The 19,069-nt window shown below is 43.5% G+C and overlaps 1 non-coding gene across 1 annotated transcript; it reads right to left on the bottom strand.

Moving 5' to 3' along the window:
• Positions 1-1,003: 1,003 nt before the first annotated feature.
• On the bottom strand, positions 1,004-1,086 carry trnal-cag (transfer RNA leucine (anticodon CAG)). The gene has a single exon. It is a non-coding gene; the product is annotated as a tRNA-Leu (tRNA).
• Between the last annotated feature and the right edge of the window lie 17,983 nt (positions 1,087-19,069).

The following is a 19,069-nucleotide window of genomic DNA, read 5'->3' on the forward strand; positions in this document are numbered from 1 at the left end:
CGTAAAATGGAAGAGCTCCATTTGTAACTACTTTTTCATTAATGCTTGCTGTTTAATTGTGATTTTGTGGAGCAGACTGCGGTGTTGAACATGCCTGACATAAACGAGGGCTTTCCACATTTTTGAAATTGAGAGAATTCAACCGTCGAGCTGCCACAGCTAGTGGCTCTTTGCAGCTGTGCACCAATTTGAAGCGTAAGATTTCATTCCCTAATCCATAACCACTACTCCAGTCTACCCATCTGATAACATTAATGAACATTCTGGAGACATTCCCCCACTCTGGGGAAGGAAACATCATTAGACGCACAGTGACTATATTGTGTCGCACTGTCGCTGTATTCTCCAGAGACGAAAATGGCCACTCATGAAGCAGGTGGCTAAATGTTCTTTCTTTTTACATTAAAATATATTCCAATTTCCCAAACACAAAGATACAAAGCATACTACTCCAAATACCATCTGTATTCAAGGTAGTATTCAAGGTAGTTCCCATTGTTGGAACAGTGACAGATAAGTATACATGTCTACAGGCCTAGTTGGCTTTGTGGAAGCTGCCGGAAGCTGTCTGAATTGGGGGTTCATTCTGTGTGGGCTGAGGACAGGAGCACTTCACAAGCAGCTCTTTCTCCATATGCAGCAAACAGCAAATGGCGTGTGTTCAGAAATAGGCACATATTCTGGGGAAAAGGGTAAAAAATAAGCTGCTTAAAAAAAACAAGTTCCCCTTTCAGTACTTCATGTCTGTGTGTGTGTGTGTGTGGGTGTGCAGTATGCGTGTGTGTTTGTGGGTATGGTACGTGGGTGCTTTCTGGCTCTTTGTCCCTTTCTGTTATGAAGTTATTTTTATGCGCTCTCTCCCTATATGACCCTACCCACTACCAGCGTTTCACCAAGTTTCCTGCAAAATAATAAGGTCTAGGTGTCTGACTTTGATTTGAGAAATCTCAGGTCCTGCTCTTCTAATTGTATACACACACAAACGTTGGCCTCAAAACAGATTTGTCAGAAGTGGGATTCGAACCCACGCCTCCAGAGGAGACTGCGACCTGAACGCAGCGCCTTAGACCGCTCGGCCATCCTGACTCACTGGTTCTCTCTGGCGCTCTCTCTCGTTCTCGTTCTCTCTACATGCTGCGCACACAATGCTCGTCTCCTCCCCCAGCGCACGCACGCTGTTGTGTTTAGCCACTCCTCTCTGTGGGGTTTCCTCTGCTGCAGGGCGATGGGGGGGGGGGGGGGGGGGGGTGACAGGGGGAGGGGACGGGGGAGAGGGGAGAGCAAGGGCAGGGAGAGTTATTCGCTGTGTGAAAAGATGTGGCAGAAACAAACTGTGAGGCTGTCTGAGGTCAGCACCGCTGGCCCCACAGGCTCGGAGAACACACCCCTCTCACCGTATCCGCCCTCTTCTCACACACACACACACACACACACACACGCGCACGCACACACACAAATACAACCTGAACGTGCCACTGCAATATGTACAGACAGGTCATAAATTCTTAAACCTTTTTTCAATCAAAGTTCAGGACAGATCTTTGAGTGGAAAAATGATTTTGGAACTGAGCTTGAGAGAAAAGGATTGTGGGTAGACTACACATCAAAGGTGTGATGTCACTCTTTCGAGTGCTTGAGTAAAATTGAACAGAATTGTACCAGCATGTCACTGCATACATACAAATAAATAAAATATGTTTCCTAATTCTAGATAAGAGTGTATGTTGATCAAATGAATTATATATTTGCAATTCTGTTCAATTCAGCAGCTAATGTTTTAAATCAACATCAACTGCTGAATTGATATGATTTCAAAGAAAATGAGTGAGGTCCCTCTTGTGTGTTAACCAACCAATGTGCCTGTCCAATTTTACGGCCACTAATGTTTTTGAACATTGCAGCTGCAATGACAGTAAAAAAGAGCAATGCCAGCCATAGCAGCTAATTAGCCATGCTAACGTAACACACGGTCTGGCTCCCAGGCTATTGGGTGGCCCCATGCGTAGATAAAACCCAGGGACTGCATCTGGTTTGAACAAAACATATGTAAATTAACATATGTAAATTTAAGTGGAAATGGCTTTTTGAGACTTTACTTTTACAGAAAACAACATTTCATCCGAGTTTCAACAAGCTGCTCCTTTAAGTGGGCATCAGCTCGGGTTCCGTTTGAAGTGCTTCTCTTTTCAAGTCTAAGTTGATTGGTCAGCGATTTCCTTGCAGTAAATGGCCCCAGCTGTTCTCCAGGAGAGCGGTAACATTCACAGCACGGGCAGGCTCCGGCTAGCCCCAGTTCACCTCCATCTCTGCCCCCCTGCCCGCTTTGAAGACGGGGTCATTTGAACTTGCCGTCGCAGGGACACACAGCCCTGGCGGGCAGTTATTCAGCCTCTTGCCCTCATGCACGCCGGCCCTTATCGGCTTCCTGAGATCGGCCTTAAAAAGCCCAGGGTCTGCTCAGGTCTGATTGGGTTAAAGAGAGCCCCTCAGCCACTCCCCCTGTCCTTCCACCCCCTCATGGGACTCCCTGATAACAGCCCTTTGTGTAAACGTCCGATCCCGAGAGGGACTCTGACCGGCGCAATCGCGAAACGAGACGAGCTCCCTCCTCCGCGCTCATTCACAGAGTAACCGCGGCCCGTGGTCTTGGCCCTGCGCTCTGTGTTTGGACGCCGGCTCTAAAAGAACAGGATATCGACTGCAGGATAGCGTACCTGGTCCTGTGTCAGGGGAATCTCTGTACAGAAGACCCCCCCCCACACACACACACACCCCTCGACCCATCATCTCGCACTCTGTTCCAGAACTTCAGTTTCTCCGGATCGTTCCACCTGTCCTTGACCCACTCTATGTCCTCGACACAGAAGAGGGAGGAGAGAGCCAAACTCCCTGGAGATTCACACTGTATCTCGCACCCAGAGAGCCCCTACAAATCCACAGGTTTTGGAGCGGGTCACGTTGCCTTTGCAAACACCATTTCTGTCCTGTCACCTAGCAACCAAACTATTTATTAAAACCCACTGTTATGCGTAGTTATTGGAGAAAAAGTCGCACACCAACATTTTGAACACAAGAAAGAAAATGATATCAGTTGTTCCATTCGTCATGAAAAGTGTAAACCCCAACAAAGTTGAAGAGGCTAAAGTGTAAACTTTTTTTAGGTTTTCATACGCAGTCTTGTGGCCCAATTCTCAGAGCAAAGCTCATGCCCCCAAAGGCCTGCTGCTGGTGAGCTCAACACTGGAAATGAAGGATGAGTAAACTCACTGAAACATCATTGTGTTTAACGCCAGTTTCAGCACGTAAACCCCACCCCATATCACAGGATCTCAGACTCAAACACATTTACACACAGTAGCAGAGGACTTGATCTGGTTTCAGAGGCTGAGAGTGACTGCTGGTGGTGGGAGGAACACACATTTGTGGTGAACATACACCATGAGAAAGGTGCAATGCTGCTTTCACAATGTATCTGTGTGGTGATTATTCCTGGACATATTCACCAGAGCTGGTGGGAAAGCTTGCAGTATTCACGGTATTCTATTAAAAGCGTAACGAAAGCAGCAGAGCATTAGCCATCTTCAATAAGCCCCGTTTAGCACAGAGTCAGTTTCAGTTATGCCTATTGTTTTACTTCCCTCTTTTTCAAGCGGTTATTATTAATGAGCTGGCCTGACAGAGACACCTGCGTGTGACATGCCGTGCTCTGGCCCACTGACTGACACACTGCCCTACTGAAAAAAATAGCTCAAGCTAGATTTTGAAACAGCTCCCAGCTCAACATGGTTTAGCTGGTTTACCAGTTCAGACCAGCTCCCAGCTCAACATGGTTTATAACTGGCTTACCAGTTCAGACCAGCTCTCAGCTCGACATGGTTTAGCTGGTTTACCAGTTCAGACCAGCTCCCAGCTCAACATGGTTTAGCTAGTTTACCAGTTCAGACCAGCTGCCAGCTCGACATGGTTTAGCTGTTTGACCAGTTCAGACCAGCTGCCAGCTCGACATGGTTTAGCTGTTTGACCAGTTCAGACCAGCTGCCAGCTCGACATGGTTTAGCTGTTTGACCAGTTCAGACCAGCTTCCAGCTCGACATGGTTTAGCTGGTTGACCAGTTCAAACCAGCTCCCAGCTTGACATAGTTTTACAAGCTCAAGCTAAGTTTTGAAACAGCTGGCGGTAGACCAGTTCAAACCAGCTCCCAGCTTGACATAGTTTTACAAGCTCAAGCTAAGTTTTGAAACAGCTGGCGGTAGACCAGTTCAGACCAGCACCCAGCTCGAGATGGTTTATCTGTTTGACCAGTTCAGACCAGCTCTCAGCTCAACATGGTTTAGCTGGTTGACTAGTTAGGACAAGCTCCCAGCTTGACATAGTTTTACCAGCTCAAGCTAAGTTTTGAAACAGCTGGTAGTTGGTCAACTATAGCTGGCATAGCTGGATTTTACAACATGGGGAAATCTACTTTGGAGCTGCCTGACCAATGAGACAAACACAGATGTTTTCCAGTATAGATTAAGACACAGAAAAAGCAACAATAAAGCAAAAACAACATGTTTCCATGGAGAATGTCTGTGGATAATGAAAAAGCGTTTATCAGTATAATCTGCTATTCCAGAGTAATCTCCAGACTCCCATTCTAAGTATGTGCCATTGCAGTCCACAGTAATCCCATCAGACACAGTAATTCCTTGAGGTGCACCAGGTTAAAAAAACAAGGAACAAAATTAAATGACAAGTGCATCTGCATGCCTTCCTCTCAATTTGTCTACCAATTCAAATCAAGGAAAAGTAATCTACAGTATATCAATATAAATCACATAATATTAATGTAATCATGGGATATAAATATATATAACTGGCAAACACTTTCATGTGATATTGTGTATGCACATATTTACATGGGCATTGTAGGCGTTCAACAGCTTAAGTGTGATTAATCCAGTTTACATTAGTTTCCACAGAATCCATTTATATACAGCTCAACTACATTAGTGCCCCAGCTGCGAATCTAACCTACAAAAAAGGTTGTTCCCTAACCACTGTACAATACTGCTGCCCTTTATTGCAGATTTACTGTGTACGAACATATCACAAACATATGCTACAATAAATGCATATCAATTAATGCAATCTATCATTAATTGATCTACTTTTAAAGATAAGCAACATTTTTATACTGTAATTACCTTCAATATATTGTAATATACTCTCATTTAATTAGAGTAGATCTCTTAGACAGTATAAGAACTTTATCGATAGGTACCTTTTATTTATAAGATTAAATTAAACTGATGCGAAGATGTAGGTGGAATTTTAAAATCCATAGTTACCATAGTTAACTGAATAAAATCGCATGATATTTTAAGGGATATTTTGAGGGAAGTTCAGAGTCTACATTCTCAGAAGGCTGTATTGCTGAACAGACCAACACTTGGATACATTGTTTCTGTTGTTGTGTTAACCTTAACCAAGTGAACCAGTATCTAGACCACACTTGTGAAATAGCCATTTGTCCAACATATTCAGCTACTGGGAGAACATAAATTTAAGGATTTTAATATTGCTTCTCATAGACCAGGAGTCACAGAGAAGTGTCCCTAATGCCCTTTCTTAGACAATCCATTAGTCTGGCCTATACCTTGAAGCGCATGCCATAGTCACATGACAGGGGTTCTTTGCACGTGTCACTTCCTCACCAGTTCTTCAGACTGATGTTTCTCACTGACAAAATGGTGTGAACATTATCTTACCACAGGCAAATGACATTCATAAAGAGCATGTGCTATGCTGTCAGAACAGCTCCACTCCCTTACTTTGTTTTTTTTTTTTTTCAGATTCAGGGGATAAATCAATGACAGTGAACTAAGGCTGATACACACTTCAGCCAAGAGACAGATAATCTGTCTAGATCACAGACACTGACAGTGATAATCCATCCTGTACACAGCATTGCGTACACCGAGCGCGTCTGCAGCCGTACTGGAGCATGGCTAGCACAAAGTAGCTAAAGCGCTAGCGGGGAAAAACACCAGGAAATCTGTTACCAAGGACAAATAAACTGAGAGCTTTCTCATGAGCACAGGCATGACTGCAGAGCCCCTAGAGGTCAGAGACGGAAGTGCAGCTGGCAGGCCACAGTTCCGAGATGTGCTTTTCCTTGCAAATGGTCTGAATCTATTTTGACCGACTGCCAAACTACGCTGACAAGGAAATAAATCACTTTACAGACTGTTGTGTTATACAGCTATGGATACAACAATCACATATGCTCCGAAACATAACTCAAACGACAAAGAATGCCAAATAATGGCTATTCTACGCTATTCACTGCAGCTCATTATCCAACAGTGCTTATTATGCCAACAATAGTATATGGTTTTTATTTTGCAATCCAATAAAATTAATGATTACTTTTTTACTTTACATGAAAAAGGTATGTCATTCCAAAAACTGTTTGTGGTAAGAGCATTGGGTAGAAACTGGGCTTCCACATATACAGGGCTCTACACTAACACTTTTTCCTAGGGGTGCGTGTGCTCTCAGGTTGAAAAATTTAGGAGCACACAAATGCATCCCAATTAGTAGATGTGTTCCTAAAGTATTTTCCAGTTAGCACACATTGCCCTGCTATACAATGCAGCCCAGCAGCAACGTCAGTATCCAGACCTGCCCCATACACCTGCCCCTCTGTCTCTTTGACAAAAGTCACAGCAGTCTTATCTTTGGCCAGTCCGCCGCAGCCCATATGTTTGTAAACACAAGAGAGAAATAGGCAATAAAACGGTAAGATGAACATTAGCATCTAAGGGCAATATCGAAAGGCGCGAGGGTGCAATTAGAGAGGCACTCTGTCCATGTTTATCTCGTCAGCAGACACAGGGCAGATTACGCCACTGGAGTGTGATACTCTAAGAGACTTTAAGTACGCGAGCGTCGATCTCAGTCACCGCGGGTTCCGGAGTGCACCGAGTGAACGATGCCATTCCAAGAGTCAGCACTTTCACGCAGAGCGTACGCGCACACACACTCGCACAGACACAAGCACGCAAACGCTAGCGCACACACAAACAGACATTCTTAAATAAGCATATACATTCTCGAACACACACGCACACACACATGCATGCACATGCACACAAACACACATGCATGCACACGCACACACACACTCATGCACACACACATGCACATGCATGCACACGCACACACACGCATGCACATGCACACACACACACTCATGCACACACACATGCTCATGCATGCACACACAAACACACACTCATGCACACACGCATGCACATGCATGCACACACACACACACATGCACATGCACACACACACACACACACACACACACACACCCACACACCACACGTTCCTGCCTCTTGTTCACTCCTGTAACCTGAGGCCGAGTCTCGGGTAGTGCTTTGATCCGTTTCCTGGGCAGCGAGGGAAGACTGAACCACAGCAGCACAGCTGACCCCAGAGCACGAGGCGCTGTCTCTCACATGTGACTGCATGTGAGGAAACTCTCTCTGCACGGAGAGCCGCCTGCACAGGCTCACCTCCTCTCCCCCTGCCCCCTCCCCCCTCCCCTCCCCTCCCCAAGTCTCCGCTTCGACCGTAACACCCGCTGCTCACAGCTGGGGGTCTGATAGGGGGACCCCAGGACCTGACCCGAGTTCTCTGGCAGGATGCCCGGACAACCGAACAACCGAACACCCCCCCCTCCCTCCTCCTCCTCCTCCCCGCCCCCCTCCCTCCTGCAGGACAGCTGGCAAAACAAAAAAGCAGGAGGCCTGCAACTGGTGGGACAGAGTGAGGAACATCTCGCCGCCGCAGCCCGGCGTGAAGACACCCTGTTTTTGTTTTGTTTCGGTGGGAAACGTGCGTCTGATTAAGCGTCCCTCTGCTGCTAACCGCAGAACTTTCCTCGGTTCCTGTGCGGACATGTGACTGCTCTCAGAGAGACGCACAGAACAGGTTTTTTAACCGACAAAGGAATGCAAATGATCAGGCACGGATGGACAGCGGCAAGCACAAAAGCGCAGCCTTTAATCCTGCAGCCAGCGCTGAGGACTTAACCCTTTAAGGTGTGAGATCACAAATATGTAATTTTCCTAATGCGGAGTTAACTATCACTACTGGTAAAACAAATGGAGTTCTAGTCCGCTGATTTAAACATGTTGAACAAACATTCCAAAAAGACTACTATGCAAATGGTTAGGCCAAGATACTTTGCAAAATGGTTCATCAAAAGTCTTGGCAAGCCGAGATCATGAAATAAAATATAAAATGCTCTCTACAAATTTTACTGCATGACTGCATGATGCCAGTCAAGGTAATATTTCACCACAAATCGCCCATTTGAGACTTGTTAAAAACATTGCCTTGATGTAATAGCCAATTAAACTATTACATTTGTACAGCCAGAATGGTTCGAAAAACCCTGCTTCAGTCAACCAAACATTTTCGTTTCTTGCTGACTGCAGTTGCTGCGCAGCCCTTACTATGTGTTAAAAGAATTCATAAATCAATACTGCCACGCTGATTAACTCAGACCTGTGTGTGAAAAAGGACGCTTGACTTCAGCAGGCAGAACCAGGCCACCATTACCGGCTTTATTCAGAGAGAGGGACGGAGACCTCGCTCTGCGGCTAGAGCTAAGCGCCGCCAGGCGGGAGCAGGCACGGGAGGAGGAGGAGGAGGAGGAGGAGGAGGCGAGGAGGCGCGTGGGGAGCAGTGGTAACCTGCCAGCCCAGACTGAGCAGTTCTCCCCAGGGCTCTGCTCCAGCCTGTTCCCATGGCGACGAACAGGTGAGCGGATGGGCCCGAGGACCACGGCGGTAACATGTGGGGGTGGGGGGTGCCAGGGGAGGCTGGAACACTATCAGCAGGAACAAAACGTACAGACACAATGCTGACAGCTGTTCCTTCAAGTGCCCCCGTGAGATCAGCACTCCTCTTCTGGGACAGGCACGGACATTTAGTTCCCCCTGAACCTACTTCAATGACCGCTTTCTGAACACCACTCACCGTGGGTCAAATTAATGAGCTTAGATAAATAAAATAAAATACAAACAGCAGTATTCATAATTTGAATCGTTCTCTTAGACTAGGCACCACAGGAAAAAAAATTCAGTGTGTGGATATTCACTTTCATTTTTCAGATCCTGGCGGTTTAGGTTTTTCTATGGCCCGGTGAGATTTTGAATAATTAGTGGAGTAAGGGGGGGGGGGGGGGGAAGGAGATGGGAGCTCTGGGAGAGATTAGGGCCCAAGCAATTAACAGGGCAATTAATAAATTATGGCTAATGGTCTGATTCTCAGCATTTGATTGATTGGGCTCTTCCACAAATATGATAATGCAGACGTGTCCTCATTTTTCACGCCCGTTAAAAACGCAGCACGTCTGTGACTTGTCTGCGATCGGACTTGTTTTTCAGTTGTGTGCTTTTTTAAAGATGGGGTGATACCATGGCTTTATGGTATGTTGCGCCCGAAAGCCACTCCAAGATCCCCCAGAAATGCAGTACGAAAGGCAATGAAATGAGTCACATTTCTAATTATTTGCCAATAGCAGAAACAAAATGGCTACACTACTTGCCTCTCTCATCATGTGGCTTTTTACTCATCCCCAATTAGCGTACCGTATATGCTGTACCAGAGAATGCTTTTAATTTAGCAAACCCAGCCTGGATATAACAAACTCCTGCATGTATGACACATTGCAAAAATGTTCATCTGAAACAAAGACGAAAAACTGCTAAAGAAACATCAATCATCATTACCAATGTCAACAAACAATGTCAGTATCAAAAACAAGTGCTCATGTGTGCGGTTTGAAAATGAATGATGCTGTCTTTTACTTCCAGAAGAAAGCATTCACACTCACCACCCAGAGCATTAGAAATGCCAATACAATTTTTTTTAAACAGATAAATATATTTCTAAATTAACTTCTACAGAAATTTTCAAACACATAAAAATTTCCTTTAGATATCTCTGCACATACATCTGCTGTAGCATACAGTACATTGTAAAATTACTTACAATGTAAAATGTGAAAACAATGCACGCGTTTACAAATAGCATGATTATAAACATTGGCAGTTTAATATACACAAATAGTTTATTTTTGCAAATATTATGCACTGTATGGTTTATCGTATATTTCCATGTCATATTTTAACATATGATGTTTTCTTTGCAGACACCTTTATCTAGTGTAGCGTACACACCACATTCATTCCAGGCTAGATATTACTCATTTCTGCAGCTGGGTGCTTATCAATGCAATTTAGTGTAGTAATCATGCTCAAGGGCATCACAGCAGGATGCCCTCTAGGACTCAAATATGCAATGTCCTGATAACTGCAGCTTTGGCCATAACCCCTTAAGTAACCCCTTTTCTTGACAAGCTTAAAAATGACATACCCAAAATAAAATGGTTACTATTCTTGAATAATTTTGACTACACGGATAATCCTGATCTCTTCCAAAAGGTAACCCTTTGGGGTTTGTTGTCCAGGAGTCAGAATGACCAAATATTATTTTAAAAAATTTACTTGAAGCTCAAACATAGTGAAAGTGGAAGTTCTTTCACACTGAAAAGATTTCCTTTTTTTGACTGGATGCAGATTATTGTAGCTGTGGTTTGTGCGTTTAGAAACACAATGAAGCCAAGTCACACCACTGGACAAATCTCATTAAAAATTTTAGGACAATATCACCAAAATTTATATTTATACAGTATTCTGCAAATGCAGTATTCTCAGGTGTAAAATGCACTGTAACAATCCCGTAGTCGGTTCTTTGATGAGCTGAATGTTCTTATACACGGATGGGGGGTAATGCATTTTATCTGCATCAATGTTACAAATACTGGTCAGAGACAGTTGTAATTGGGTTCATCGTGTTCAAGATAGCCTATAAAAAAAACATAGATAATAGCATTTCTATGTTGTTGTACTTTTGAGAAGTATACAAAGGCGAAACGGACAGCAATGATAATTGCTCCAGAGAAAAGTAACGTAAACAATGGACATTCTATCAACGTTTCTCGGAGTTAGCACATTTTTAGAAGGAGGAACTATTAAGCATTTGGTCCGCTGGGCACTTGCCGTGAAAAAAACATTACCTTATTTCTTGAAGTCGTGGATTTCCTAAATACAGAGGTCCCCAGACAGAGGTACCACCTACATGTTGCAAAATAATACTGTCGATAAACCAATGGCATCTTAAACAGGGCCGATGGAAGCGCTGGGCAAACTGTGCAATTGCCCAGGGAGCCAGACCACTGGGGGGCGCCGCACCATAACGACTTTGGCAAAAAATTAAGATTACGATCATTGAATAATCGATGGCTTTTCCAAGAGCAGGGCATTATATGAACATTTTCATACTCTGTGCAGTGGTAACGGAGACGTTCAAAGCCTAGTGGTGCTGAATATATAAAGAGTGCACAAGCAAAGTGAGCTTGGAATTTTCCCCCCGAAAGGTTCCGATACTGCTCAAGAAGCTAAACTTAGTCTAGCTAGTTCTAGTGCAGCAGTGATTAGCCTAGCTTCGGAACATAAAGAGCAGAGGGATGGAAAGACGAACGCCGAAGACGGTATACATCTGAAACTGCAATCACAGGAGCCAGCGGTGCCAGCAGCTAAAGAAAGCACCGAATCGACGAATGAGTGCGTAGTGTTTGTCAGTGAATAAAAATTTAGATGATGCCCCCCCCCCCCAGCCTGGTTGATGCAGCTTTAATCAGTCTTACCGAGAGATATTCACAGCTGGACATCTTTTACGAATTGTTCGGATTTTTCTTCAGCACCAAGGAGATGATCTGAGCGTCGAGATAAAAACAGCTGCCAAGAGCTATCCCAGCGATGTGTACGATTCACCCATTTACATTCTTAGGTACATCTACCGGGAAAATGTTTTGGATTTGTACCCAAATCTTAGCGTTGACTTGCGCTTGTTGTTAACTGTGCTGGTAACAGTGGCATCTGGAGAGAGGCTTTTCGTATCTCAAACTTTTTATATCTGCGATCGACAATGTCACAAGATCGTTTGAATGGATTGGCCCAAATTTCAATTGAGCACCAAATATGTTGCAAATTGGTTACGCCAAGATAATTGAGGAGTTCCCAGCAGCCAAAGCAAGAATGGTGAGTCAGCGGTATTAATTAATTACACCCGTCTTAAATAAAAAAAATCGGGGTCAATATGTGATAAATCGGCCATTTTTTATCTTATAAATGTGAACGTCGGGGGCGGCATATTCCTATTTTTCCAAGAGCGCTGGATTGTCTCCCCCGGCCTTGATCTTAAAATAGGTAATATAGATAGAACCGGTATATCCTGTTACCATAGTGATTGAGAATTGCACCCTGAAAAAAATGAATGCATGCATGCATGCAAAAAAAAAAAAACCTTATGGGGTTAACCACTTCACCGCACCAAAACATTTCCCTTTAAATCACAGCTCACACAAGACTAGCCAGTACCGACGCCAGGCTTCAGGGCACGCTTATAATTAAATACAACACGGGCTTGAATTTCAAAGACGCAAATTCAGGAAACGTCTGTGGATCGGTTGTGGCGTTGTCACCAGAAAATCGCGCTCCTGTGTTTGTGCCTCGTTGCAATGTCAGTTCTCCTAAATCGGACGGCCTGTAATTAAACCGTGACGAGTACGTGTCTAGCGCATTCCATCACGTCATCAACAGGAAACGCATTATATTTAGCATGCATGTGCTTGCTGAATTATTTGCAATCTCGCCAATTACCATGTAAGCACCTACACCAATATAGGCAAGTAAATTTGTACTTATCGGTGACCTATGAATTTCAAAGGCATTTCAGATAATGGCTAATATTAGCATCTTGTGAAGAATTTAGGCTCGGTTGCAGCCTATTTACAAACAAAGTTGTGAAAAATTAAAAGCTGTGTATTAAAATATCAGGCTTGGTGAACTGCTGAAAATAAGCTCTCTCCACTTTGGCCCAGGATAACAGGAGCGATGGGTCCTGCACTCTAATCTGTAATGACGTCAATAGCATGCATTTCTCCAAGGTTGCAATTACGGAAGTGGTTGATAATGATATGGATTGATAGTTTTGCAATTCAGTAATGAGTATTTTTCTTAATATGTAGGTTATTGAAATTTTTATGCTTGCTCATATGCATAATATATTGCTTTATAAAATGGCAAAATTATTAAATAATGTATTTAAATGTCATATATTTACAAATTCGGTAGGCTCTTAAATTACCTGTTATTTATACACAAGCATCCATTTTGTTACATACACTTTATTATGGCCACTTTATTACTTACACCTACTAGTACAGTGTAGGGCCCATTTCTGTCTCTAGAACAGCCTGAATTGTTCATGGCATGGATTCAGCAAGGTGCTGGAGGCACAGTTTCTGCAGACTTTTTGACCCCACATTTATGTTCCACCTCACCCCGAATCTATTGTGCAGTGCCGGCCAATATACTGAGTTGCAGCCACACAATTCGCTGTTTGGAGGAGCAAGCAACTTGTGTGTACCTAATAAAGTGCCCGGTGAGTGTATATTACATTCCCATGTCCGCATTGTGGAAAGATAAGCCAGCCTCATTATATTCAAGGTCAAGATGACCCACACTTTCCGTTTAGGTTGTTTGTCTGATAGGTGAAGGTGAACGAGACACTGCCTCCTCCTCCTTCAAAACATGATTAATATGGGCCTGATCATGGCCCTGGGGCCAAACCAGACACCTGACCAGCCAGAGATGAGGGCTAACCGATCCAACACACGCTGATATCCACGCAGGCTTGCAGACAGCCATTTTCCTCACCACCCCTAATTTCATTAAAGAGCTATAAAAAGAATGTAATTTGCATGCACAGGTTTTTTTTTTTTTTTTCTTGGCTGGGTTTTGCGAACCTCTGTTATTTCGGCAGGCAGAGGGAAAATAGCAGAGGTGCTCCTGGAGGCTGGTGTCTGTCTGAAGCTCTATAAATAGCTTCTGTCAGATATTCCTGACTCTCCTCCGAGTGGGCTCAGTGATGCAGGATATTAATATCGGCGCTGCCGTGGTGTAAAGGAGGGAGAGATGGAAGCCCCGCGGTGAAGTTCTGAGATTCATTATATTCCTCTGCGCAGAACTGGCGAGCGCACCCCGGTCTACGGAAGACAGAGCTGCGTCTCCGATTCTCCCCCCCCCCCCTCGTGTTGTGATACCCCCTGGATCACAGTCTTCCAGAGCAACCCTCCATTTCTTCAGCGTTTCAGCACCCAACACACCATCATCCCCTATTGTCACAAGCAGAACGGGGAGCAATACACTGTATTAGGAAGGCGTGCTGTTTCCAGGTACACGGAAAGGTCTCACACTGCTCTCGCCGACAAAAACCTCGGGAACACCTTTCACCGCTGTAATCACTGCTGCTCCCAGTGCCGTGACCCACGCTCGGGGAATTACAAAGAAAGCTCCCTAGTACCTCTCATTTTAAACAGAATGTACCTCTTGCTGAAAACCGCTTTGATCATCCATCTACTGAATGCATTACAGGCTAATTACCCATGATTCCATCCGAAGAGGAGCCCATATAGAGATGCTCTGTCGTGTAGGAACCAGCCTGTGCTTAAAATAACAACATGACAATAGATGCCGGCACGCCTCTTGACAATCTCAGTATCGATAGTGATACTGATACTTTTAGTTTCATTTCTGTAAAGCTCTGCATTTGTATTGCCAATGAGGTACTTCTTTAAGTGCAAATGCAAGAAAACTCTAATTTAGCCCTCAGCATTAATAGCCATTCCTTTGTTTATAATGTATTGTGTGGGAGTTCATTGAACCCAAAGGCTTGGTATTTTTGTTCTGGCTGCCATTACAATACCTTAGGTTACTTTTACTATTCACAACCAGAAACAACTTGAACTGTGTTTTTCCCTTTTTAAAGATTCACATCTCCATGTTTAACATGTAGGGGTGCCAGCTGGGATTTTGGACCCCATGAAAAGACTGGGCACATAGGGCACTACCACCCCAAGCCACCCGCCCCTGGACAACTACAGTACAATTTTCTGTCTGGGCCCTTCCCAGGTCAGTCATCCTATACTACACTGTGTCACAAACCCCCATATCAGGACATGTACTCCATTGAACCTGTACCTGATAATAGGTAGCCGTATTAAGACCCCTGCAGTGATTTGACCAAGATCAAAAGAACTGCAGACCAGGCAATGTGCAACGCCATTCAAACATTTCCTGGAACCAAAGCCTTTAGTTTACAGTCCTGTAATTAAGCGGCAACATGCTTGTTTTCACCACTGTGCTAACAGAGGACAGGATACTCAACAGGTAAACCATTTACTCTGTTGTATATGTACTCTTTTACCGATTGTAATGAGATAAGTGGGCTAAGGTTATCTGAGAACAGTCTGCTTGGTGATAATGGCCTTCTCAGAATAGGCTGTATGGTTTTTTTATTTTTTTTTAGCTAGTTAGTGAACTGAAAGCTTTGATAATACACTCTCTTCTGCAGCCAATAAATCACCTGAATCCAGTTCCAATACATGTGCCCTCTGTTTCTGACTGTTTTTTAATAAAAAATCTGGACACAAGTTCAGAGTTTATGAAAAGTTTTTTTAAATGTATGTATCATAAAATGGCATGTACTTGTTCCACATTTGCTAATAGATTACTTTTCACTATATTGTAGTACTTATCTAACTACAGTACATCATTACAGTCAGTGCATAATGGAAAGCCTATTAAACAATTTATAGATATACACTCAGTGAGCACTGAGTGTATTTATTACTTTTAGACTTTAAGTCTTCTGCTGCTGTAGCCTATCCACTTGTAGGACACATTTTGTGTTCAGAGATGCTCTTCTGCATACCACTGTTGTAAAGTGTGGTTATTTGTGTTACTGTAACCTTCCTGTCAGCTTTGACCAGTCTGGCCATTCTCATCTGCTTCTGCTCACTGGATGGTTTTTAGTTTTTTGCACCATTCTCTGCATACTCTAGAGACTGTTGTGCGTGAAAATCTCAGGAGATCAGCAGTTACTGAAATACCTAAACTCTGGCACCAACAATCATGCCACGGTCAAAATGACTGAGATCACATTTTTCCCCATTCTGATGGTTGATGTAAACCAGGGGTCTCCAATCTTATCCAGAAAGGGCCGGTGTGTGTGCAGGTTGTTGTTTTAGCACAGGACTAAGACAGCTGATTCTACTCATCTAGGTCTTGATTAAAGACCACGATTAGTTCATTAGTATAATCAGGTGTGTTACTGCTGGGTTAAAACAAAAACCTGCACCCACGCCGGCCCTTTTAGGATAAGATTGGAGACCCCTGATGTAAACATTAACTGAAGCTCCTGACCCGTATTTGCACGATTCTAAGCATTGCACTGTTGCTGATTGGCTGATTAACCTAATAGTAGGTGGACAGGTGTTCCTAATAAAGTGCTCAGTGAGTGTATAGTCGGAACTTATTGTACAGTGCCTGATTTCTATGATGCTTGCAAAATATCCCCACCAAAGCTAAACCTAATATCTACACCCAAGTGCCCACCCTAATCCTAAACTAAACTTTACAGCTATAAACACCACACCTATCCACTATACACATACAAACTGCTAAATACACAAATGCATGCATCACATATTTCCAGAACACATAGTTAGATTGCATATATTTACATACAATTACATCGGTTTATTGCCTACTAAACAGGAAGTGTGACCTTTTGTTTGTGCCGTGCGAGAGAAAACATGCAGTCAATCAAGTGTGAGAGTCACTTGATTTGTTCAATCAAGTAGGATATAAGGTGCGAGCTGCTGTGGGGGTATTCTGAAGGACAGAGACCACGGCGGAATTAATATTGCAAACCGGCAGCCGGCTCGTCTTTCACCCGACACAATGCGCTCTATATTGAATTACGCGCACATTAAGAACAAGAGTTCGTTTTAGCACCTAGTGCGTCAAAGAACAACACACTACGATCGTTTCCAAAAATGGGGGGTACAACTAGTAACTTCTTTTTTTCACAACGGAAGCCAGACTAAAAGGCCTATCTGTGCAAACTAGCGGTGCATGACAAACACTGAAATCCTTATTTTCCCTCTGTTGCCCCGACAATGGAGTCTCCCTCAGAGGCTTATTAAACATGTATACTGTGAATAACATTAGTGAAATGCTTTAATTAAATCACTGCATGACTGCAGTCATTTCAAAGCAATTATATTTTATGAAGTCATTTGCAGCGTGGGGGAGTTTTTAAATCGGTGTAAAATGGAAACGCCGTAGGTCAGGGCAAACACCATGCTTATCGGCCTCCAGATCAGGTGCGGATGCCACTGCGCTGAATCCGTCTCTTCGGTCTGTGTCTGTGATTTGGCTTCATGTCTCAACATGGTGTGCTTCAGTTCAAGAGTCTGAAGCCCTCAAAATGCACAGTGTAGGCCTACTATCACTACACATCTCAGTATCAGTAACATTACATAAATCTGCTTGCACCTATATAATAATAATAATAATAATATAATATTACAAATATTATTATTATGATTATTATTAGGGCTGTCCCTATCCTTGGCAAAGACCAGGAGTGTATTCAAAAGTAGACCAATAAATATACACGTTTAACCGCAGTAATTTGTATAGTAGTAAAAGACAATTCACACACCTTTACAGAACATATGATACAGTGCAGCACAGTGCGACTGCATACATTCATTCATCTATAATGTCAAGTGCCCCATTAAGCACGTCCCTCTACCCCTCCACCCCCCCCCCCCCCCCCCCCACACTGTCACCCAGGACTACCATAGATTGCCTGCAGTTATTTAAAGCGCACATATACACACACACGGAGGAAAAGGGGAGACTGATGCACATCTCACCAGCAGAGTAAGGCCGTGCAGAGCTATGTCATTTAGCACACGCGGAAATTCATTTGCATTTGTGTGGTGGGGTTCGGGATTGGAAGGCTTTCATTTGCATGCGCAATATATGCCCTTGAAGTCCCGTTCCGTTTGTTTTCAAATGCATTTATTGAAAATGAAATGCATAAGAACATTTTATACGTTCAAGTTGATATTAAAATACATGTAAACAATTACACATCAAAAAAGCAACCACCTGTGTTATCAGTTTGTGATATAAGTGACACATCTACTTGGTACAGTATAACCCGTGAGCAGACATCAAATCACCAGGAGCATTATATTGCACATTAAATATGCTTTCAGATTGTCCATTTGAACCAGGGAAAATTCCCTTCACTGAAATAAAATCAACAGACCCAAAAATCCACAGATACAAAATATGATAAAACATTTATTGCATCCAATTCCCGCTAATACTGGAAATCAGATGAGTGGTTTTTTGACTGAACGCATTTTGGAAACAGTAAGTTAGCAGAAACATCAGCAGCAGGATTATTATTATTGCTGAGTTCAGAATGTTTGCACGTCATTGCTAAATCCATTAGGCTTTTTAATTCACATTTTATTTTGTTTATAATACCATCACTAATGTGGGCAGGATGCATATGCCACATTAGCAGGTGTTTTGTTACCAAGGCCACTAAATTTCAGCACACTGAGTCCAGTGCATCAGCCAATTAGTTACAATACATTTGCCTGGGCTGACACGTTTAAACAATATTGTAAATCTGCTTCTGGACTGTGGCCATAGCGCTACTCTACGTGTTTAATAATTGACTTCAGGTTTATCTGAATATTTGCACGGTCATTCTGGCAACGTTTAATCATTTACGAACTTTAATAAATAGAAAATTGTACTTGTGACGCTGTGTGACGCGGATGGGAAAATGGAGATCGCAAAGAGTGATTTGTAAAACTAGCGCACTAGGATAGCGCATAAGGCCTGCGCAATTAGCGCTCTTGTGGAACAGAGGTCTGCGGCTTCTGTGGGCACGGATATGAATCCTTGTCAGAATGCTGCCACCTACAGCCACAGACTGGCTACAGCAGCAGGTGGTGAGGTGGGCCATGCGTGGAAGCAGGTGTGTACTCACACGTGCAGAGTCTGC

This window comes from Conger conger, chromosome 9 (genome assembly GCF_963514075.1).
Source record: "Conger conger chromosome 9, fConCon1.1, whole genome shotgun sequence".
In the NCBI taxonomy this organism is placed as follows: Eukaryota; Metazoa; Chordata; class Actinopteri; order Anguilliformes; family Congridae; genus Conger; species Conger conger.